Source organism: Misgurnus anguillicaudatus, chromosome 3, assembly GCF_027580225.2.
Source record: "Misgurnus anguillicaudatus chromosome 3, ASM2758022v2, whole genome shotgun sequence".
NCBI lineage: Eukaryota > Metazoa > Chordata > Actinopteri > Cypriniformes > Cobitidae > Misgurnus > Misgurnus anguillicaudatus.
This window is the reverse complement of record NC_073339.2, coordinates 13255675-13280573: the sequence shown is the minus strand read 5'-3', so window position 1 is coordinate 13280573 and position 24899 is coordinate 13255675. Positions and strand designations below refer to the sequence as shown.

At 36.8% G+C, this 24899-nt stretch overlaps 1 long non-coding RNA gene across 1 annotated transcript; it reads right to left on the bottom strand.

Annotated features, from left to right (window-relative positions):
- Positions 1-2872: 2872 nt before the first annotated feature.
- On the bottom strand, positions 2873-7530 carry LOC141353294 (uncharacterized). The gene is made up of 3 exons (XR_012360321.1): positions 7435-7530; positions 3500-3552; positions 2873-3248 (listed from the first exon to the last, which is right to left on the bottom strand). It is a non-coding gene; the product is annotated as an uncharacterized lncRNA (long non-coding RNA).
- Positions 7531-24899: the final 17369 nt, after the last annotated feature.

The following is a 24899-nucleotide window of genomic DNA, read 5'->3' as shown; positions in this document are numbered from 1 at the left end:
GTGGATGGAGCAACGGTTGTGGTTGTTGGAGCAACGGTTGTTGTGGTTGAGGCAACGGTTGTGGTGGTGGGAGCAACGGTTGTGGTGGTTGGAGCAACGGTTGTGGTGGTGGTTGGAGCAACAGTTGTGGTGGTTGGAGCAACGGTTGTGGTGGTGGGGGCAACGGTTGTGGTGGTTGGAGCAACGGTTGTGGTGGTTGGAGCAACGGTTGTGGTGGTTGGAGCAACGGTTGTGGTGGTGGGGGGAACGGTTGTGGTGGTTGGGGGCAACGGTTGTGGTGGTTGGAGCAACGGTTGTGGTGGTTGGAGCAACGGTTGTTGTGGTTGGAGAGACGGTTGTTGTGGTTGGAGCAACGGTTGTGGTGGTGGGGGCAACGGTTGTGGTGGTGGGGGCAACGGTTGTGGTGGTTGGAGCAACGGTTGTGGTGGTGGTTGGAGCAAACGTTGTGGTGGTTGGAGCAACGGTTGTTGTGGTTGGGGCAACGGTTGTTGTTGTTGGAGCAACAGTTGTGGTTGTTGGAGCAACAGTTGTGGTTGTTGGAGCAAGTGTTGTGGTTGTTGGAGCAACGGTTGTGGTTGTTGGAGCAACAGTTGTGGTTGTTGGAGCAACTGTTGTGGTTGTTGGAGCAAGTGTTGTGGTTGTTGGAGCAAGGGTTGTGGTGGTTGGAGCAACCGTTGTGGTGGTTGGAGCAACGGTTGTGGTCGTGGGGGCAACGGTTGTGGTGGTTGGAGCAATGGTTGTAGTGGTTGGAGCAACAGTAGTTGTGGTTGGAGCAACTGTTTTGGTGGTTGGAGCAACCGTTGTGGTGGTTGGAGCAACGATTGTGGTGGTTGGAGCAACGGTTGTGGTGGTTGGAGCAACGGTTGTGGGGGTTGGAGCAACGGTTGTGGTGGTTGGAGCAACGGTTGTGGTCGTGGGAGCAATGGGTGTTGTGGTTGGAGCTTCGGTTGTGGTGGTGGTTGGAGCAATGGTTGTGGTGGTGGTTGGAGAAACCGTTGTGGTGGTTGGAGCAACCGTTGTGGTGGTTGGAGCAACGGTTGTTGTGGTTGGGGCAACGGTTGTGGTGGTGGGAGCAACCGTTGTGGTGGTTGGAGCAACCGTTGTGGTGGTTGGAGCAACGGTTGTTGTGGTTGAGGCAACGGTTGTGGTGGTGGGAGCAACGGTTGTGGTGGTTGGAGCAACGGTTGTGGTGGTGGTTGGAGCAACAGTTGTGGTGGTTGGAGCAACGGTTGTGGTCGTGGGAGCAACGGTTGTGGTGGTTGGAGCAACCGTTGTGGTGGTTGGAGCAACGGTTGTGGTGGTTGGAGCAACGGTTGTGGTCGTGGGAGCAACGGTTGTGGTGGTTGGAGCAACGGTTGTGGTGGTTGGAGCAACGGTTGGGGGGGTTGGAGCAATGGTTGTGGTGGTTGGGCCAACGGTTGTGGTTGTTGGAGCAACGGTTGTTGTAGTTGGACCAATGGTTGTGGTGGTTGGAGCAACGGTTGTGGTGGTTGGGCCAACGGTTGTGGTGGTGGTTGGAGCAACCGTTGTGGTGGTTGGAGCAACTGTTGTTGTTGTTGCTACAACTTTAGTGGTGGTTGGAGCAACAGTTGTGGTGGTTGGAGCCACTGTTGTGGTGGTAGGAGGAACAGTTGTTGTTGTTGGAGCAACTGTTGTGGTGGTGGGGGCAACGGTTGTGGTGGTTGGAGCAACGGTTGTGGTGGTTGGAGCAAATGTTGTGGTGGTTGGAGCTACCGTTGTGGTGGTTGGAGCAACCGTTGTGGTGGTTGGAGCAACCGTTGTGGTCGTGGGAGCAACAGTTGTGGTGGTTGGAGCCACTGTTGTGGTGGTAGGAGGAACAGTTGTTGTTGTTGGAGCAACTGTTGTGGTCGTTGGAGCAACAGTTGTGGTGGTTGGTGCAACCGTTGTAGTGGTTGGAGCGACAGTTGTGGTGGTTGGAGCAATGGATGTGGTGGTTGGAGCAAAGGTTGTGGTGGTTGGAGCAACGGTTGTGGTGGTTGGAGCAACGTTTGTGGTGGTGGGAGCAACGGTTGTGGTGGTGGGCGCAACGGTTGTGGCGGTTGGAGCAACCGTTGTGGTCGTGGGAGCAACCGTTGTGGTCGTGGGAGCAACGGTTGTTGTGGTTGGAGCTACAGTTGTGGTTGTTGGAGCAACGGTTGTTGTGGTTGGAGGAACGGTTGTGGTGGTTGGAGCAACGGTTGTTGTGGTTGGAGCAACGGTTGTGGTGGTTGGAGCAACGGTTGTGGTTGTGGGAGCAACCGTTGTGGTCGTGGGAGCAACCGTTGTGGTGGTTGGTGCAACGGTTGTGGTGGTTGGAGCAACGGTTGTGGTGGTGGGAGCAACGGTTGTGGTGGTTGGAGCAACGGTTGTGGTGGTTGGAGCAACGTTTGTGGTGGTGGGGGCAACGGTTGTGGTCGTGGGAGCAACGGTTGTGGTGGTTGGAGCAACCGTTGTGGTCGTGGGAGCAACGGTTGTGGTGGTTGGAGCAATGGTTGTGGTGGTTGGAGCAACGGTTGTGGTCGTGGGAGCAATGGTTGTGGTGGTTGGAGGAACAGTTGTTGTTGTTGGAGCAACAGTTGTGGTGGTTGGAGCAACAGTTGTGGTGGTTGGAGCACCCGTGGTGGTTGGAGCAACCGGTGTGGTGGTTGGAGCAACCGTTGTGGTGGTTGGAGCAACGGTTGTGGTGGTGGAAGCAACGGTTGTGGTGGTTGGAGCAACGGTTGTGGTGGTGGGGGGAACGGTTGTGGTGGTTGGAACAACGGTTGTTGTTGTTGGAGCAACGGTCGTGGTGGTTGGAGCAGCGGTTGTGGTGGTTGGAGCTACGGTTGTGGTGGTCTGAGCAACGGTTGTGGTGGTTGGAGCAACGGTTGTGGTGGTTGGAGCAACGGTTGTTGTTGTTGGAGCAACGGTTGTGGTAGTTGGAACAACGTTTGTGGTGGTGGAGGCAACGGTTGTGGTGGTGGGGGCAATGGTTGTGGTGGTTGGAGCTACTGTTGTGGTGGTTGGAGCAACCGTTGTGGTGGTTGGAGCAACGGTTGTTGTGGTTGGGGCAACGGTTGTGGTGGTTGGAGCAACCGTTTTTGTGGTTGGAGCAATTGTTGTGGTGGTTGGAGCACCTGTTGTAGTTGTTGAGACATGGATTGTGGTTGTTGGAACATAGGTTGTTGTGGTTATAGCATTAGTTATGGTGGTTGGAGCCATTGTTGAGGTTGCATTAATTCCTCCACACAAAGTCCACCATATACATACTATGTGAAAAAACACACATTGTAAACAAGTTTTGAATTGTTATATTACAGTATGTATATATATATTAAATGCTCTTATTAAATTATTTTTCATCAAGTTGTTTTCTGCTATTAAAGGTAAGTCTGCTCTCAACGTATTGTTGACATTTTTTCACACTTAAACTTTTATTTTAAGTGAATTAATTACTTTTTGAATTTATATTATACGTATGGTATAAATACAAGTTCATTGTACGTAAAAGTTCACTTACATATTGTGAGGAAAGATTTTCTTTTGCCATCATACTTAGAAATAAAGGACCTGCTAAAATAAAAAGTTTTAGGTTTTGCATGAATACAGAAGTTCAATAACATGATGTATAATAATTGCAGCTGAGGAAGGAAAGAACTTTTGTTAGGCTGATGTGTTTTTGATGGAGTCAGGAAAGGTGATGCAAGCAGAAATGGAAAAAAATACCCATTTAATAATTTCTGGTCCCTGTATATGTTGAGAACCAAATTTTTTATAACTGAACATCAGAGACAATATTTATTGTTACAATTTTTCTATTAATTGTGTTTGTGAATGATTCTACTAAATTCCTTACCCCTTAAGTTTGTGTAACTTTCAGTTTGCAAGATCGTTTTTGTTATAATCCATTGTTTTTAATTGAAAATGTATTATAAATGTTTGATACTAATGAGAACACATGAATCTATCATTAGTGATCGCTGACACTGTTTTCCTCTTTCAGCAAATACAGTGCTGCAGTGATGATGCATTTTTGTAGGTAGAACCCAAAACAGGTTAGCATTTCAGCATTTCTGGTTCCATCGTCCTAAAGTCATTGAGTTTTTTGAATAGGGTTTTGGATAAAAGCCTAAAATAAGATCCTCGGTTATCACAAGCCCAAGATATTTTCATGTTTTACTTTATGAAATAAAACACACCAGTTGGCCTAATAACCCCACTCATGATTTTAAAAGTTTTATGATGTCTTTAAAAGGGTGGTTGCTAACAAGTTGTAACATGGCACTATAAACGTCATCACGCATGAATATCTCAAAAACGCAACATTGGCACTATTCCCAAAAAAAATCATCCACACAGAGTATTTTTTTATCAGGGAACGTGATTTTAAATATGTTTAATAAAGTTTGAAAGAGCTGACGGAAGCTTGGTTGTGATGATGTTGATGTCGAGAGACCATCCAGGCTAAAAAACTGTTTAAACCAGCTAAAGCTGGTTGGCTGGTTTAAGATGGAAATATCTGGTTTTAGCTGGTCTCCCAGCCTGGCCAGGCTAATTTTAGCTGGTCCAAGCAGATTAGATCATTAGTCAATCAGAACACAGCTCGTTAACACTTTGCAACATCAACTGACTTTTCTATCTAAGTAATTGATCGGATCAGTCTTTCCTGCACAATATTTAAATAAGTCTGCAGAGAATGGCCTGCATGGTGCAATGTCACCCTGAAATGGTGAGTGTCTTTTAAAAAGCATTATCAGTCGAGGGACCATTTACAAATCAAAGATAATTTACCAAATTTCAAATAAATCAGATTGTTTCACCTACTGACAAGGTTAAATTCAAGGATAGATTTAGTATCATTGTCAAGCTGGCTAGGTGGTACAGCTTAAATTATTCTAGTTGCTAATGATATAATATATCTGAAAGGAGTCTAAAACAAAGTGATACAACTGGTCTCACGACGAATAAATTATAGCATAATATAAAGCATGAATCTGTAGCATGCCCTGACTAAAATGAGATTAAATTATTCTCTGAAGAAATACTGTACATTCACTATAGTTGTATGACCAAATATAATCAACTTTAATTTTTAACCAGTGTTTGGGTTATAAATAGACTTGTACACAAATACAAATAATAAAACAAACACTGCATTTCTATAATAAATATAATAAATAACAATTTTAATGTCATCAGTAATGAAAAATACTTAAAAAAACAATATCTTAATAATCTGATAAAATGACAAGTTTATATTAATTTAATAACCATTCAGACAAGTTACACAGCTAAAACCAGCAAGCCTGACCATCTTAAAACAGCTAAAACCAGCCTGACCAGTTGAATCCGGCTAAGACCAGCCAGCCTGACCATCTTAAACCAGCTAAGACCAACCTGGTCATTTTAAACCAGCTAAGACTCAGCCATCCTGACCAGCTAAGATCAGCCTGACCATCTTACCAGCTAAGACCGGCCAGCCTGACCAGATCAGCCTGACCAGCAAAGACCAACCATCCTGACCAGCAAAGACCAGCTAAAAAGTGGTCAAACCCCTCTTAAACCAGCATGAAAAACCAGCTATGACCAGGCTGGGAGACCAGCTAAAACCAGCTTAAGCTGGGTTTATTTCAGCAAGGATGTTGTAAGTTCCCTTGTAGCCGAAGCTTAATAAACGCATGTGTTTATCTGTGAAGATTATCTTGTCGGACAAACGTGTAAGTGTCAGAAACTTTTGTTGAAGACAGAGGTTATTTTTTGTTATAATCCAAAGATCTTGCCTTTTGGCGAGGAAACCGCAGTCTCCCGCTAACTTTTGGGTTGGCCTACACAAATGGAGCACTCTACAATGGTCCCTCTGCATAAGATGGTGCTCTTGACTCCAATCCATGCAACGCTGCTGATCAGCGGTTGATAGGTTGTAATGTTTTACAAAATAGTTAATAATTCAACAATAACTTAAAATGTCCACGACTTCCGGTTTGAGAGTGAAAGAGAGAACATTTCGGATGATCCTCGCGGGCTGAGACACGCGCACATGTTTGCTAACTCTGAGATGAGAGTGTACAGATTTATTTTGTGTCCCAACATTTTAAAGAATACAAAACAATACATATGCCTACTCTGTTTCGTGACAAAATATTAGATCATTTAATATATTTTTATGAGACCTTTTTCATTTTTGCGATTATTTTGCGATGCTATGACCAATTATGCGGGATCACAAAAACGAGACATTTTGTTGATTTTGCGCTGCGTTCAGTGATCGCTGAATCGCTATAAACTTGAGGTCAGTGGCAGGTCTAAAGCGCAGTGGTCCTCAAACTGTGGGCCGCCAGATGGTGGTATATTGCAACCCTATATTGTGATATTTTATGAAATATGTGAATTTATCCTAAATTCGGTCTAATCAAGCAACAGAAAATGTTTTTAAACAATGAATTTAACTGATGAAAAGGGTTTTTGTCCTTCTATGAGTTTTTCACACTGGGTTTTCTCCTGGGGGGGGGGGGGGTCGTCCCCGGGAGAGTCAGCCAACTTTGACTTAACTTAAGCACTTTACTGTATACGTTACATTATTACTACGCTGGCTTGTACGGTTTATCCTTAGCCGCAATATTCTGCTTCTTATATTATCTATTGATTTTCTGTGTTCTCCACTACATTTACTCATGTAAAGCTGCTTTGCAGCAATTAACAATTGTGAAAAGCGCTATATAAATAAAATTGAATTGAATAGACATCAGCCAATTATGGTCTCATTTTATTGCAGTTTAAGAGTAATTATTGATATTATTTCGGGGTTAAGGTGATTAAATAAAAAAATCTGGATGCCAAACTAAGTGCTCATAAGCAAAGTCAAAATACTTTTAGATTTCTTGAGTCATCTAGGTATCTGCCTATAGCTTTTTGAGCAAAGAGGATGCTGTCTTGTGTGGGCTGGAATTTTCGTATTTAGGCTACCCTAACGAGATTTTCAAATGCGTTTAGCAGAATAAGGAGGCAAAGGTGATAATGATTTTTCTCCAAATAGAGGCTATTCTTTCGATTAATCATATATCAGTCAGTTAATCATTTAATTAAAATATAAGCAACATCATTCACAATAAAAATGTATGTAAAATAAAGTAAAAATACAAAATGTAGAGAAAAAAAAGCACACATAAAAGACAAATGAACATTACTCTTCCTACTTGTGTTCAATGAATTCAAATGTTTAACCCTAACCCTAAACTAAATTATAAAACATTGTCCCCCAAGCGGGACAGACTAAACAAAATAATAAAAAAATGTCTTCAATGATCGGCTCAATAAAACAAAAAGTCTTATTAAATGTAGACATTGTTAAATGCAAAACTATCTTAGATAAATAATAAAAAACAATAATATTGAACTTAAAGATTATAGTAATTTGTATTTTATCATTTTAATTTATTTTTGTTATCAGTAACCTACCCTTTATCGCTGTTCAAATTCATAACCATGCGCACTTGGAGGTAAAATTATCCTTGCGGAGCTTCTGTCGCTTTGTCCTCTTAGATTTTAAATAATCACACTGGCCAGACAAAACTGTAGAGGATGTTTTAAACGTTGACGTTTGTAAGGTGTGGCAATTTACTCACTGAGCGCATTAACCCGCATACCGAAACAGACTGACACAGTGTTATTTTTTTCCCTGTCAACAATACAGGGTGTATATCCGAACATGCTTATTAATAGGCTAATGAGATACATTTTGGTAAGTATCAGATACCTGTCTGTTACAATATTTAATTCAAACCATCTGACATCCGTCTTTTAGTCCAAAGTTGATTTTGTGCTCAACATACATTAAATAAGCTGTGGTTTTAAATAATATTCTTTAGGGGTGCGCGTGCCTCAAACAAACGCGGGGTAAATAACACGGACCTTTTCATAGTTAAAAAATGTGTGCTTTTAATATTTTTATCGCTGTCAAAAGACGATCTCCTGTAAACTTGTGAAAAGATTTTGTTTTGTTAAAATACTGGATAAAGAGTGGGTTGGAGGTATAAATGTAAATTTCTTCATCATACTAAATGATTTTTTTTCCGATATATAATTGGGTATGTAAGTCATCAAATCCTTGTTGCCTAAAACATTTCACAATTTTTAAATATGTCAACAACTCCTAGCATTTGTTATAGACATAAAAACAATTTTTACATAACGGCTAGTTGTAACACAGTGTTAAAACAAAGTCTCAAGTATACAATGATAATAAATCAGTTAAAACCCAAAATATATGGTTAGTAAACAATGGTAACCATATATTAAACAATGTAAATTGTAAATGCATTATCAGGTGAAATAATTGACAATTATGATTATTTGTCTTATCTGTGTGGCCCTTGGATATCTAGATGTATGTACAAATAATATCCAGCTCTAGTACAAACATATAATAGTATTATATTATTTTTGACAACAATAAAGCACTTCTGTCACTTTCAGTGAAATCAAACAAGAAAAGTAGGTTCATACAAACTTTAAGTGATCTTCTGAAGCAAAACATTTCTGTTGCTTGTGTAAAAATATGATTAACTAAAATAATTGGATATTTGAGCCAAAACCACTGATATATACATAAACATTGCCTGTTGTCACACAGTGCCATTATCATTTTTATTTTCCTTGTTGACTCATGACTCATTTATTAACCCCATTTATAGGTATTAAAATGAGTTTATGTGATTATCATTTGTCAATGATACTTTCATTTCATGTGTGTTGGTGTGAAATGTCTCTTAAGATGGGGGATTGTGAAATTGATATGCTAATATGTAATTAGGGAAGAATGCCACATTATCTCAAAGACTTGATGCAGAAGATTTAGTACTGACCAGCTTCGAATTGAGAAATCATCTCATGATTACAATATTTGATAACACATAAAAAGTGACAATTATGATCGCCAGGGGCATATGTTGTATGCAACACAACGTGACTAAAAATAAATGCTCTTTATTTCTTTAATACATTTTTAGGGTGTGAACAGAGATTTGTTACACTTTTGTACGCATATGCACAGACATACGCAATTATTATGTATTATCATGCATACAATTGCGTTTGATTGAGTTTTTTTTTGTTCTAATGACATTGGGTGTGTCCAACACACATTTGAAAGGATTAATAGTAATGCATACTCTTAAAAACAAATATGCTACACAATGCAATGAAAACTTGTTCTGCTGTATGGTTTGAAAGAACCTTTTTCTTTTACAAAACATTGTTGGTATAGTAGAACTTTAATAAGTCAGGTAACCAAAAATGGTTCTTAAATAGCATCACTTTTAAGAACGTGTTTAAGCAACTTTATTTTTAAGAGTGTATACACAGACTTTATGGTTTTGAGGCTAATTGTTGCTTTCCATCAGATTTATGTATATTTGTCTGTTCTTAGCACATTCAGGATCATTGCCTATTTGTTGAATGAAATGTAGATCCAGATACATTTTACAAGACTTTTCAAAACATCAGTGGTCAAATATACATGCCGTTAAGCCATGAATGTGCCACTCTGTCTTTATCGGGCAGGTACTGAAATACTCTCAGTTGAGCGAAATAAATAGGGGAAGTAGAAAAAAAAGAATATATTGCCAATATGCTATCTTATAGCTATTTTAAAACCTGAAAAAATCATTTTTAAAGATTTTTTTTACATGAAATTATTTTCAATACTACTTTAAAATGATTTGTGTGTATTGGAGTAAATTAATTTCGTTTAATTCAAGTCAGGGAGAGCATGTTTACTACATTTATTTATACAGAACTGAATTTAGTGCTTTTCTACAAAGTTTCACAAGAAAGAAACAACAACAACAACAAACATTAACATAGTGTATATGCAAATATTATTGTCCTAGAGACAAGCGTCATATTAAACAAAAATACAAGAAAAGCTATAACCAGGGGAGCACATAACTTTTTTGGCCTGGTTCTCAAAGGAGCACCTGGAGATGTTGATTGGTGCTCACACTATTCAAAGCACAGAGATCCTACATGCTGTTATCATCACTAATCTCCTGACTACTCTCTTCGCCATATCTCTTTGGTTTAAACATGGTAGACGATTATGTAAATAAAATAAAATATGGCTGGTTATTGTTTTTAACCCATGTAACCCTTATAAATGACTTCTTTCTTTGTTTGTTGTTTGATTAACATTAAAAACAGCACCAGGTTTATACTCTAAATATGGGTGTACTGTCAATTTAAATGCATTAATCCGATATATTGTTACACACGCATTTTATTTCTCAACTGCTTATATTTATTTATTGTGTAAAAGCTTTTACAACTATAATAAGGGCATTTTGAGATAGTTTTGTGTTCGGGACAGTGACTGCTGCATCGGATAACAACACATTAATTTTAATAGGCCTACGTTTGTAATTATGGTGCGCATGCGCGATTAAAAGAAAAAATGCGCACGCAAGTAAAAATACACAATTTCAATGTAATTAGATATTAAATACATTTTAATATGCAATATTCAAAAATACACAGTATGACTCTATGATTTAGAATGCAGTGAAGTAATTTTTTTCACAATACAAACACCCTAATAAAGCGCACAGATGCTTGGAAAATGTAACTAATGTAACTAAGTATTGTCCACCTCTGCTATCAAGTCCAACTATATTCAATTTAAGCTGATAATAGTCAGTTTTACTGGCATTTTCGCAGCAGCATTTTGTTGAACGTTTGCCACTCGACATGGCGAGTCCAACCCCAAGCGACAATTTTCAAAAATAGGGAAAAAAACTGCCATGGACACAAATAAGTTAATCAACTTTTGGTTCCTGTAACACGACTTTTCGTGAGATCATGTTGGTCATAAAATGCATGTTACAATTACCAGAGAGAAAGCAATTACTGGACAAAAAATATCCACCTCTAGTAATAGTATTGAATAATTTATGTTTAATTTTAGCAACAAACCCTCTCTATTACAGTTCAAATAAAAAATAAAAAAATTAAAGTTAGCCTACTGTAATAACCTTTCGTCAGACCTCAACTCTGTCATGAACAAATGAACTTTTGGAAAAACACATGGATTACCCTTCGATGGATGGATAGGCTTTTTGGAGCTTTAAAAATGAAGCACTATACAATGCTATTACAGTTTAAAGTTGAAAAGAGCCAGGAGCCTCATTTATAAAATACTGAAACGTCTTAAATTTCATTTTGCGATTCATTCTCAAAAGTGCATACGTGTGTGATTCATGAACGCACGGACAGAAAACGTACTTATGTCTTACTTTCAGATGTAAAATCTTTAAATCATAAATGATGTTAAAACTGTAGACAGCTGAACAGTTAAAGAGCCTCTCCTTTAAACAATCCCTAATGTCACTGACATAAAAGAGCACCTGTCAAAGTTTAAATATTTTCGAGCCGCAAGAACGGCTTCTATTTCCAAAAATTGCGTTTGTCTGCTCAGCCCCATAGCATTTTTCCACATAAAAGACCATTTTCACAAATATGAAAGATTTTGCGTACGCACGCTCTATAAAGATCAAATCTGTGTGCACACTTTATAAATGGGGCCCCAGGATATTGAAAAAAATAAAGTCACATATGGCTTGATGGTGAGTAAAATATGAGCTAATTATCACTTTTGGGTGAACTATTTCTTTAATTGTAGCATTAAATTGCAACATAGTCTATGAACGTATGGTGGGTGCGCATGCTGCACAGTATAGTAGACAATTTTTGGGAATACATAAACTCTAAAACAAATACTGCTAGGTTATTATCAGCCCAGCGTTGTGTCAAAAAATATGAACCCAGATGTTAAATTAACCCAGAAAATATTTGTATTTGATCGAACAATGGGTTAAAAAACCAAGCATAGGTTAAAATTCAACCTAATGGGTTGGGTTCGTCCCTTTTTGACCTAACACATGGGATAGAAATAACTCCAAATTTTTAAGAGTGTATAGCCCAGAGACAGTTTTGGGTAAACAGGGGGCAGTCGTAGCCTAACAGGGGGCAGTCGTAGCCTTATAGGGGGCTGTTGTAGCCTAAAAGGGGGCCGTCGTAGCCTAAAAGGGGGCAGTCGTAGCCTAAAAGGGGGCAGTCATAGAGTCGGGCTTGTAACCGGAGAGTTGCAGGTTTGTATCTCACGGCTTGCAGGTTGCGATGAGGTGCCCTTGAGCAAGGTGTGTTCATGACTTGCTGTGCCTGTGGATGGGTTAAATGCAAAGGTCACATTTTGAGTATGTCTTCCATACTTCACAAACATGTTACTTTCACATGTCAATCAATTTGAGACCTATTCCCTAATATATGCTATCCTGACACTAGTAAAATGTAAAACAAAGTTCTTTACTTATTTAAACCAAACCATGGACCAGGTTAGAATACGTTGTAGTGGTAAGGAAAGTGTAAACTAGTAAAATACTTTTTTTCTGACACATGACAAATGAATGATAAACAATAAAAATGATGCTAAAATTAAAGACCTAAAATGAAGGAAGCATGCTGTGGTGGAAACAGAAATGCTTATGAGGAGTCTGGTAGCTCTGGTTTGCCAATCTGAAGTTTTGAGTCAAGTTCCTCTATTAAGTACATTTTGTAAGTTTAAAATAGCAAAGGAGGGGGATCAAGGAGTGTGGGGTGAAGAAAAGGCAGAAGAAATGAGCATTTCTCTATTAAGGTACTAAAATCAAGGAAGCAGCTGTAGCATTAGGCTATAACAGGGAGAGAAAGTAAATACACAGGAAATAGATACACATATTTTGAAAGAAATGGCAATTTTTGTTCTGGGTTTCAGGCCTTGGTATAGAGTGGGTCCTTCATGTTGTTTGTCTAAAAGCAAAGGTGAGAAAAAAAGAGGGAGTGTAAGATTCGAAAAGACACAGAGTAAGGACAATCACTTCAAAGGAACATTTTTGGTGGGTGGAATTTATGAGAAGAGAATGACAACAACAGAGCTATCATTACATAAAACAGCAGCTATTAAAGTTAAGGAGGATTCTGTTTCCTTGTAAGTGTTTTATAATCATATATATAACCCAGCTCCTTTTAATATTAGAATTCATTTGATAATAGTATTTCCACTTTTCTAACTGTTAGTAACTTGGTACTAAATCACTTAGTGCTGGCTTTGGGTGGAAAGGTAAAAGTCACATAACATCAGGCGAAATCAGCTTTAGCCTATTCATTTTTAGATTTTGTTGGTGTGAAGAAGGAACTTACTGGGAAATGTACTGTAAATATAATTCGACTATACACTGTAAAAAATCTGTAGAAATGACAGTATTACTGGCAGCTGTTTGCCAGTAACTTACTGTAAATTTACATTTATGTTAACAGTTTGTTCAAAGTAAAATGAACATTAAATATTAACCAGTCTTTATCTTTAAAAGATGAAACTAAAATAACAGCCTCATGCAAAGCATTTTGGGAACCAAAATCTGAAGAAAAAATACTGAAAAAGGTTGATTTCTGGTTCCCAGAATGCTTTGCATGAGGCTGCTATTTTAGTTTTGTAAAGACAAAGACTTGTTAATGTTTAATGTTCATTTAACTTTCAACAAAGTGTTGGCAGTAAATAACACCAATATCATGCTAGAGTAAGTTACTGGCAAATAGCTAACTACAGCAATTTTTACAGTGTATATTTTATAAATACATATAATAAGTTAGCTTTGAGCAATAAAGGTATACTTATATTAATGAATGATATAAAATATATTTCATTATATAACAATATATGATCGAAATGAAAATGTTTCAACTGTTTTACAATCCTCTTAAAGTGCTTATAAATAAAACTAACCAAGAATAAAGTTTCTGTACTGTAGAAAATAAATAAATATATAATATATTTGTGTAAGATTAATATGAAATCATTACACACTACTTCTTGCTTAATATATTTGTATTGTCTGTTTGTAAGTGTTTTCTTGTAAAATGTCACTTAGACATCTATCTTCAGGCAAATTTCTTCCCACCGCACCACACTAATGCTTCTTTTAGTTTCAAAGAACTGAACGAACCACATTTTTTCTAATAACTGTACAACCAAAAATAATACCGCACTTCTTGTGAAATCTTCACTGGAATCATTGCATGTCTTCATAATCTCTATTAATCTTGGTTAAAAAACATGTATTTTATAATGTAAATAAAAAAATTTAGTACACTTTACTCATTGTGATAAGTAATTGCAAATGAAATAGATCAAATGACAACGAAAGGTATCAAACTGCAGTATGATAAATATATTTTACTAAACTGCAAATGCCTAAACGGAAACTAAAACTTTGCTATTTTCATTACTGTACATATACTCATAGCAACACATACTGAGGGTTATAGAAGGTTACTCAAGTACACATCAGATATTTCTTGTCTAAGTGGTTGACGTAAATGTTGAATATAAATGCAATTGAAATAGTTAAAAAAAGAATTTGAATGCTATCAGTACTACGCATTGAAATGACGGAAGGCGTAGAAACCGGTTGAACATAATATTTCAGCAATTCAAATGAGCTGTTTTGTATCATGAACTTTACTGGTGATGTTTTTGGGTGGAGTGGATTGGCTGCACCCCTGAACATATCTGGCGTAAACATTCTCTTACCTGACGATAGCCATGGTCTTTGTCTCTTTAAAAAATTAGGCCTTAAAAATTACTGACTTATTAAACATACTTGGTATTAATCACCTCAAAATAAAAATAGATAAAAATGAAAAATATATATCTGAAAGCTATATTAATATTACATTTTACAGTTTTCATATAATTAGTATCATTAAATCATTATTCCATTGTTATATTGTAATATTACAAGTAAGAGACCTTTGTAAAATACCTTTTTTTTTTCAAAAATCATGCTAAGCACGATTTTCTAACAAATCAGGAAATTCAAAAGAGTCATTTGGTACAAAGCAGACATTGCTCTGAGTTTGCTCATAACAAAAAATGCTTTGTGGTTAAGTAAGTTTGTTTTGATCCATTCCAGTCAAGGACAGATTGAATGAATAAAACATGCATTCATCCATTGTCCATGACACACCCATTGTGGTGTAACAGATCTGTATTTATTTGTAATTTCAAAGAGCCTATGGACGTACGATTGGTGCCACTGGTGCTGTGGAAAGAAGTAGATAATTTTAAAGAATACTTACCCTAGACATAGTTTTGACTTGTAAAAAGTTCCTAACATAGTTTTGACCTGTTTCTAACATGCTATTACGACACCTTTGTTTGTCAATCAGTTTTACATGCTTATGCCACAGCTGACTTTTTACATTTAATGATTTTGGAGTTTGGAACTTGATTAATCTTGAATTTATCTCAAATGTATGGTTTTGAGAGTATTGATCATCCCATAACCTCAGACACAGATCAACGCTCATTGTACTCCAATCACAATAACAGAAAACATCATCTGGAGTCATGCCACACCACAAAGTGATCATATGGAGGCCAGTATTTTGACAGGGAGTGCCAGGTATGCAGTCTCAGGAAAAAAAGTTGGCAGGTCTCTGACAATTCCCTTAACCCAAACCTCACACTAAGTAACTTTAGAGGTTGTTTTACCTGGTATTAAAGAGCACCTATTACGTTGCTAAAAACTCAACTCAACTTTATTTATACAGCACCACTAAAAACAACAATTGTTGACCAAGGTGCAGTACATTAATCCACGTATTATTAAAAATAAAGAAAAATAAAACAAAACAAAAAGACAGGACAGAGACATAAAAAACACTCCAGACACCGCAATATCAACTACAACGTTTCTTTGTGTATTTGGTGTAATACAATGTGTTTGCATGGTTTATCTTTCAAAAAACACGTTATTTTTTGCATACCTTACATTATTGTTGATCCTCTATGTTCTGCCTGGAACGCGTTGATTTTGTACAAAATTCATCGTTCTGAAAAAGCGCAGTGTCCTCCGATTGGCCAGCTATCCAGGGGTGCGTTTCCCAAACAACAACGTAACTCGTTGCTGACCAACCATAGTACGATGCATCTTTGGAGTAACGAACTACCTTATCACGACTGTTTCCCCGAAAGCATAGTAATTTTGTTGCACATTCGTCGTTTGAACCATGTTGGTTTAACAACATAGTTGATGATGTCACGTGGGAGGTGAAGTACTAATTAATCTGTGCAAATCGATTTAATGTCAGATTATTGCTGTAAATAACATATTGCAAGACTGATTTTGTTATCGTGATTAAGTTATCTGTTGTTTATTTTCAAGATATTTAATTCACGCGCAAGTTCCCTCTTACGTCACTCCTCCCAGGGATTCCCCAAGGTCTTAAAGCATCGTAGACTGCGCACATGCGCAGTTTTCAAATGCAGCGCTTTTATTCTGTTTACAAATTTAAAGACGTAAAATAAAATTGTAATATATTTAGAATGATGGATATAGACTGTACTACATGTTTTTTGCTTAGTTTGTTCAAAACCATGATCAACGTAAGTCTACATATGATAATAACAAGGAGCGATGCTTCTAACGACAGGTAAAGAGCCTGAATCGTTGAACGATGTTAGTAACAATGGAACTTACGATGTTCGTTGGCTAACAATGCTTTTGGGAAACGCACCCCTGAACGTTGTGATTGGTCCGAATACCTTTGTCGTCACCTGGAAATGTGACGCTCCTTACCATGTTTGGAAGATTAGCTCCCAATGCAATACTGACAGGAGATAATATCGTCTTTACTACCTTAACAATACGAGCCAAATCTGATCCAGAAAATGCAGATGACCAAGTTGATCGATCAACTTTGAGCCAAAAGCGGGCGGGATTATGATAATGACCGTCGTGTCCACGTCAACAGACCGAGGTAGTAACTGTTGACTACAATCCATGTGTTGTTGTAGTCCAAAAAATAAATTAAGTTGGAAACGATAACTCCCCTGCTGAAAAAAAACAATAAAACCATTACAGCAGATTCTAATGGTTTTATTGGTTCTATGTATTGGTTCTAATGGAATATGTATTGGTTCTAATGGAATATGGCCCAAAACACACTACAGTGTAGTGGTTTTAATGGTAAAAGCTAATGGTTCCTATTGGTATTTCAATGGAAACCATTATAATTTTCTGTAATGGTTTTATTGTTTTTTCAGCAGGGTCGCGTCATCTTTTAATTTAAGATTTGTACCTTTTGCATATGGTTAACATGTACTAATACACCTACACACCAACGGTGCTCTTTAAGATGCATTTTGCTAGATCGGACGAAGTGGACGAGAGAGACACAATGACGTTTACACCTGGTGTTTTAATAAGTCTCTTTTGTCCAGTTTCGACCGCTTCTGTCCTGATTACTTTGACGGGATGGTATTTGAGGGAGTCCCTCTGCTTTCGTTTAAACGCGAGCTGGAGAAATTATGGGTTTAAACTGACACGCACTAATATTATGTCAGAATCTGCTGCTTGTGCTGTTAGTAAACATACTCCACAGTGTTTTGTACATGTATATATATAAGAGCTTTCTCTGATATTTCAGAGCAATTGATAAAATAAGCTTTCAACCGCTCGCAAAATTAAACAAAATAGGAGGAAAGCAACCACTTTAGTTTTATCAATAATCACCTAAAGACTGCGCTGAACACTGTGGGTTTACGCTAGAAGTCAGATGTAAATACATTGTGGTTGGTCTATAACATTAGATTAATAGGCGGTAAGTAGGCGGTCTTTTGTGGCTGCTCGAACACAATCAACCACCACAAAAGCTATCCAGTCGAATACGTTTTCGACTACCTCTGAATGTGAGCGAAAGTAAACAAGCACAAAACGTTTCACACCCTGTTAACACGTGTCTTTGGCGTCACCAGCTTGTAACCAAACTGCATCTTAATACCATGTGTAAACAGCCTCTACATTTACTGACCCTTTATACTATGCCCTAACCACCATCATGTGACTGCTGGCCTGATGGCACTGCTGGCTGAAATTTGTTTCTACAGGTTGATATGATTGTTTTAAGCAGCCCATAAAAATGGTCAAAGTTACGAATTTAAAACGGGATTACACGTTTTGCTGAATAATTGAAGATGGGATGATGTTTGTTTGTGAACAGTGATTTTTGGAGTTCAGTACTATTCAATCTATTGTTCATATGCTACCATTCATGTACATAGTTTCATTGTTTCATTGTTGGAAACAATAATTGGCTCAAATTTAGAGCAATTAACTGTTTAATAGTTTAATGCAGCTTCTCCCGCATCTGCTGATCACATGATGAAGCAACTCAGTCTGTTTTGCTTGCCATAACCTAATTTGTTTTGGCTAAACTTTGAACATCTTACCTGCTGTCTTCAAAAACAACTTGCTAATGCTTCTCATTCAACCTGCTTTCATGCACCTTCGTGATATCATACAGCATATCATTGTTCTGCGTACTCTCTTTTATTCTGATGTGATTGTTCTTATTGTGTGGACTGAAATAGTCAAACGTTTCCCGTGGTGCTCATAAACTCTCAACATTAATAATTATGTTTCCATTTATTCTTTCAGGCTGTGTAAAGGACTTTCTGTGTATATTTAAAAAAAACTTTCATCTTTCTCTCGTGTATGGCTTTAAAATTTCCTAAAAGTTGTTTCCAAACATCGGCAGGAGCACAGACAAAACTACTAACAGTTTTTGGCCTATATTTATTAGTTTAATGTGCGACAATATACGTGGATGCTTTTAATAATTTCTCTGCAAAACAACAGACGAAAGTGGAAATGGTAGTCTAAAAAACAAAACAAAAGAACAAACATGTCTATCCATCTTGAGAACTTGATGAACTACTGAGCTTCACTTGTGTAAAATGTTTTTCATGAGGGTGGATAAGGCATTTTCATTCTATAGACAGACACTGACTCATGGCTGTTGGTGACGAGGTCTTTTACGAAGATATTTTGATTACTAAATAATATGAATCATATCTTGAATCCTGATTGTCATTGTGATCATATTTCTTAAAGGTCAACTCTGATAAAATCTCACCTGTATTGACGGCTTCTGCATTTTGTTACATAAGCATCTGTTCTTAAATGTTGGGTGTTGCTTACAAGTGACACACTATAAGAGATCAAAGCATAACTTGTGTGAGTAGTCATTTACAAAGATTTTATTTCCTGAAAGAGCGATCAGATTGTTTCTATCATGCAGAGGTTAGTCAGGTTTAAAAACGTCTGCCCAAGAAAAAATGCAATGCATTCAAAATGCATTCGATTTTGCAATCAAACTGTGGGAGGGAGAATTTGTTTATTTTAAATTATTCAAAACTAAAATTTTGCACTACATGCATTTAAAACGCAATTCTAAAATAAATTGACACACTGAATAAAATACTTTGATGCCTTAAATTTTTTTGTTGAATCAACTCGGATTTACAAGTCATGTCAACTTACTATTATTTATCTTGACTAGAGATGAGTTGTTATAACTACAGGTGAGTTGTTATAACTTACAAAATGAAGTTGACTTTTCTCAACTATATTTTCTAACTTGTGACAACTCATCTCTGTTGAAATGACTTGTTTTTGTTGATTTAACAAAAAATGTAAGGCAGCAAAGTATGTTTTACAGTGGACTGTTCATTTAATACAACATAATTTAATTATTTTTGTTTTATTTTCATAATGTTGAACACACTCACTTGATTAGTTCGAGTTGGGACTACATAAATAATTTCTGTTTTAGTAAAGCAGGCATTGCTGGACTGGGTGGGGGTATTCAGTTTACGCCATATCTGAGTTACTGTTATCGTGTAAAAAGCATTCCATCCTTGTAATTACAGCTTGTACACTCTTAGAACGAATGTGTTAAAAACAACACATTAGTGTTGATTCTGGGACAATTCACCCATCACTGTGTTATTATTGAAACAACACATTTTGTGTTGCTTTTAACACAAAATGTGCTATATTTTAAAACAAAATCAACAGAAAATTACACATAATGTGTTAAAATTACACATAATGTGTTAAAAGCTTATCACACAATGATGTGTAAAAAAATTAACACATCCTTTCTAAGAGTGTAGATCAGGAGTTTTCTGGAACCTCACACGAAAGCACTTCACAGTAAGTTATTATTGTTACCTGACGTCTTTTCTGTGCTATGCAGTTAGCAGAGGCATTAATATGTAATTTAATATTGTAATTATGTATTTTATAGCTGCCAACAATTCATTTTCCTTTTGTTACCGTTGGTATAGAAATGCACAATTTCTAGTCGAGTTGAGCATCACGTGTCATCTTAAAATAACAGTAAATTAAAGCTTTAGCGCAAGTTCAACCAGTAAGACTTAATGATATGTCATTTATTACATTATGGTCAAGCCAATCATCACTTGAGCCTTGAGTGCCATACTAAACCTCTTTTGCGTGTGCAAGTACTGACACTGACCTCCATCCTCCCCACCACCAGGTTGGCCCTTGTCCATGCATGCAGTAGGCTCTGCCTTGATCAGAAGACATTACATTCAAAATGTCAGTGTTACAATAAGCTTGCTAATATGTGGGGTAGATATCAGTTGAATTACTGTACCAAATTGTTTAAACATGTAGGCAATAAGTTTCCTCAATCCACTAGAGTTTACATTCATTTAATTTTAAGAAAACAATAATCATATTGGACTGATGTACATGACTGATTAATGTAGATTCAACAATACAAGGGCTCACACCAAAACTATCCCTACATACACAGAAACACACTTAAAGGGATAGTTCGGCCAAAAATGATATTAAACCAATGATTTACATACCCCCAAGCTGTCCGAGTTGCATATGTCCATCGTTTTTCAGACAAACACATTTTCGGATATTTTAGAAAATGTTTTAGATCTTTCAGTTGATTAAATGTGAAGTTACGTGGTCCACGACCTTCAAGACAAAAAAAAGTGCGTCCATCCTTCACAAACCAAATCCAAACGGCTCCAGGATGACAAACAAAGGTCCTCTGAGGGTAATCCGTGCGGTGTTGTTGTAGAAATATCCATATTTAAAACTTTATTAAACAAAATAACTACCTTCCGGTAGCGCTGCCATCTTACACTCCTCTGTTTTCAGGAGAGAGTATTAGCGTACGCACTTTTCTTAGTGATGTATGACAAATTCGGAGGGCGGGGGCACAGAGCAGCAGCAGAGTAACCTCCGTAGGCTGTGTAAGCACTCATCCTGAATGCGGACGCGACTTAGATGGCGGCGCTACCGGAAGGTAGTTATACCTTTATCTTTACTAGAACTGTATACATACTAGAACTAGAATGTTCGTAATCCACCGTTCGCGAGAACCATTCACTTCCACAGTACTCTTTAATACTACAATGGTTTTATCAGACGCAGTGCATTGTCGCAGTTAAGCATCTGGTCGGAACTTTACTTCCGGTCTCTGTTTGTTTAGCGGCTAAACTGAACTCTGGAACAAATACCTCATCGAAAATAACAAATGTTTTGGTTTCCTAAAGACAGGGGGAGATGGCGATCATGGATCACCACTATGTAAAGGGAGGTTTAGAAGCCGATGTAATTAACATTGTATACATTATAGTACACATTTACACAGCAACATTAGCTCAGAGTCGTTTTTTTATACGCTTTAGCTATGAAATATGAACTAAGGTAATCTACTTGTTGTTTATTTTGCTTGTTATCAGAAATAAACTACTTTAAAGGACTTTGCTGTTATAGATTCTTAACGGAGTTTACCGGAAGCTACGTTTGTTCCACGAAAGCCATTTGTTTATGTTGTTACTGCTTAAACCGTCTATAGAAGTGAATGGGGCGATTACAAACTGTTTGGGGACAAACAATTCCTAAAATATCTTACTTTCGAGTTCATCAGAACAAAGAACCAGGTTTATATCAGCATGAGAGTAAATTATGACAGAATTTTTATTTTTGGGTGAACTATCCCTTTAAACTATCTAAAATCAGAGACTGTATCTCTAATTCCTACATTATATTTTGATGAGTAAAATCAGAATTATACAACTAGTCCAAAAATTTCAAGTGCTAAATGGTCTAATGTGCTTTTCTACCTTTCTGAAGTCCCCATTGAATATTATAACATAAAAAGGCATTGTGTATAACCTATGCCTATAGATCTCTAAAATAAAAGATCAAAACCTAAACCTTGAACATCTCACATACTCTCCTCAAACACAACTTTCAAATGCTTTTCATTCAACCTGTTTTCATACACATTCATGACATGGGATCATACCATATATCGTTGTTCTTCATATACTTAGTTTCATATTCATGTGATTGTTTTTATTACTGAAATAATTACCAATTTTTTATTTCCACATAAACTCCTACTGCCAATAATCATCTCATATGCTTATTTTATGTTGTTTCCTTTACATTTATTTTTTAAAGTACTTTCTGTGGATATTTTAAAAAAGAAGACTTTTAAGGTTCCTTTCATCTAGGCCTACACTTAAAAAATTCTGACCCTAATTAAATTTAACATAATTACAATTTGCACATTTAATCTATCACAATATAGTTTTTTGGTTCCTAAGCATATCAAATGTTTTTTAAATCAACCTATGTGAACATGACTCATTTAAGTTAGAACTAGTCCCTGAGACTAAATAATGATAGTAAATATCAAAATTACGTGTTATTTTATGCATTTCTAATTAAGGTAAGAAAATAGGGGGACTCATTAAAGGCGGAGTCCATGATGTTTGAAAGCCAATGTTGATATTTGAAATCACCTAAACAAACACGCCCCTACCCCAATAGAATCTGGACCTTCTGTTGATAGACCCGCCCCACACATACGCAACCTGGCATTTGATTTGATTTGATTGGCTATAAGTGTGTTTTGGTAGTCGGCCCTTCTCCTTTTCCAAACCGTTTTTCAAACATCGTGGACTCCGCCTTTAATGTTTAGTATGTTGTTATATTGGTTTTTAAAAGAGTTTCTGTTATGTTGTTGGGTCTTTAAATGGTTACAATTGTGCATACGAGTAGAGCATTTGCTTAGGATGAGAACAGTCTCATTAATATGTATCAGTTATTTAGTGTTGTTTTGATCAGAAAGCATTTACACTGGAAATGTTTATTCCATAATCAGCTTCTGTTTCAATTAAGTGTTAGTTATGGTCAGTGTTGGGAGTAACGCATTACAAGTACGTGCATTACGTAATAATATTACTGTTCTGAAGTCACAAGTAAAGTAACGCATTACTTTTTAAATGTACACATTAAAAATTTATTGAATTAAACTGAACGTAGTCGCGTACAATTACGTAATCTATGCGTGCGCGCCTCAGCGGGAACAGTTTGAGTCAGAAACGGAGATGGTAGGCCAGAGCTTGACATTTTTGCGATGGAAATATATAACTTCTCAGTCATAAAAAATAACTACAAGGCCTGAAAGAGTTCAAGCCTCAGCCAAAATAAGAAAAAGTAACGCAAAAGTAACTTAAAAGTAACGTAAGTATTACTTTCCATGAACTAAGTAACGCAATTAGTTACTTTTTTGGAGGAGTAACTTAATATTGTAATGCATTACTTTTAAACTTTCCCCTAACACTGGTTATGGTTGGCTTGTTTGCTGTTTAATAACTTTATATTTCGAAGTTTAAGTGGAACTAACATGATTAAATAAGAGCATGCTGAATTTAACTAATTTTAACTTAAAACTAAATTTTATTGCTAAGGTAACTAAAAACAATTGAGTAAATTCAACTAAATGCATACACTGTAAAAATTTAACTTTGAACATACTGTTGCCAGTAAATAACATAAATGTAAAATCTACAGTAATTTACTGGCAGCTAGTTATATAATACCCAGTAATACTGTAATTTCTACAGAAATTTTTTACAGTGTATATCTAATTTTAGATAATTTAATTGCGTGCAACCACTTACTTTAAAAAAATTCAATCAACATTTTATTTTAGTGTACGTCTATTTAAAAGTTGTTTTTGAACATTGGCAGTAGCCTAGACAAAATTAACAGTTGTTGGCCATGTTGTTGGTTTAGTGTGCGATGACAAAAGATATTTGCATGCTTTCAATAACTATGTAACACAACAGACGGGAGAGGAAGTGTTAGTCTCAAAAAACAAAAGAACAAATATGTCTAGGCCAATCTTGACTATTGTGAACTTGAATATCTACGCAGCTTCATGTGTTGAAAAATGTTTTTCATGAGGGTGGATATGGCACTTTCATTCTATAGACAGACTCTGACTCATCACAAGTCTTACAGGAATTTCTGATAATTACTATGCTTGTTTGTTTGTTTATTTTTAACGCCATTATATGGCTACATTCATGGTGAGAACTTGTTAAGTTAATTCATACAAGTTAATAATCCATAGACAATCATTTTGCAAAGAATGCACAATTAGTGAATAATATGAATCATATCTTGATTTCTGATTATCATTGTGATTTTTTCTTTGATAAATTTGATTACATTTATTGTGCAAGGTGCACCTGTATTGACGCCGTCTGCCTTTTGTTATCCTGTTCTTATTTTGGATGTAGCTTACGGGTGGCGCAGTTTAAGAACAAATGATAACTTGTTAACAAATGTTATATTTCTGAAAAACTAGAAACGATCAGATTGTGATTATTTTAATTATATATCATGATGCAGAAGTTAGTCAGGTCTAAAGAAGTTGTACAAGAACAATACAATACATTTACTTTTTCATTTTAAAAGAACACGCCTGAGTCAACCTGAAAAACAATGAACGTTTTTTAACCCCTTCTCCAGTTAACCTAATATGTTGCATAACTAACTTGATTAATTGTAGTTGAAACTACACGTTGTATTAAACCCGTAATGCTGAAACTGGGTGGGGATTTCTAGTTCCCAACAGACTGAAAGTATAGTCGAAATAAAGTGTTATTTAATGCTATTTTAAATAAGATGAAAACA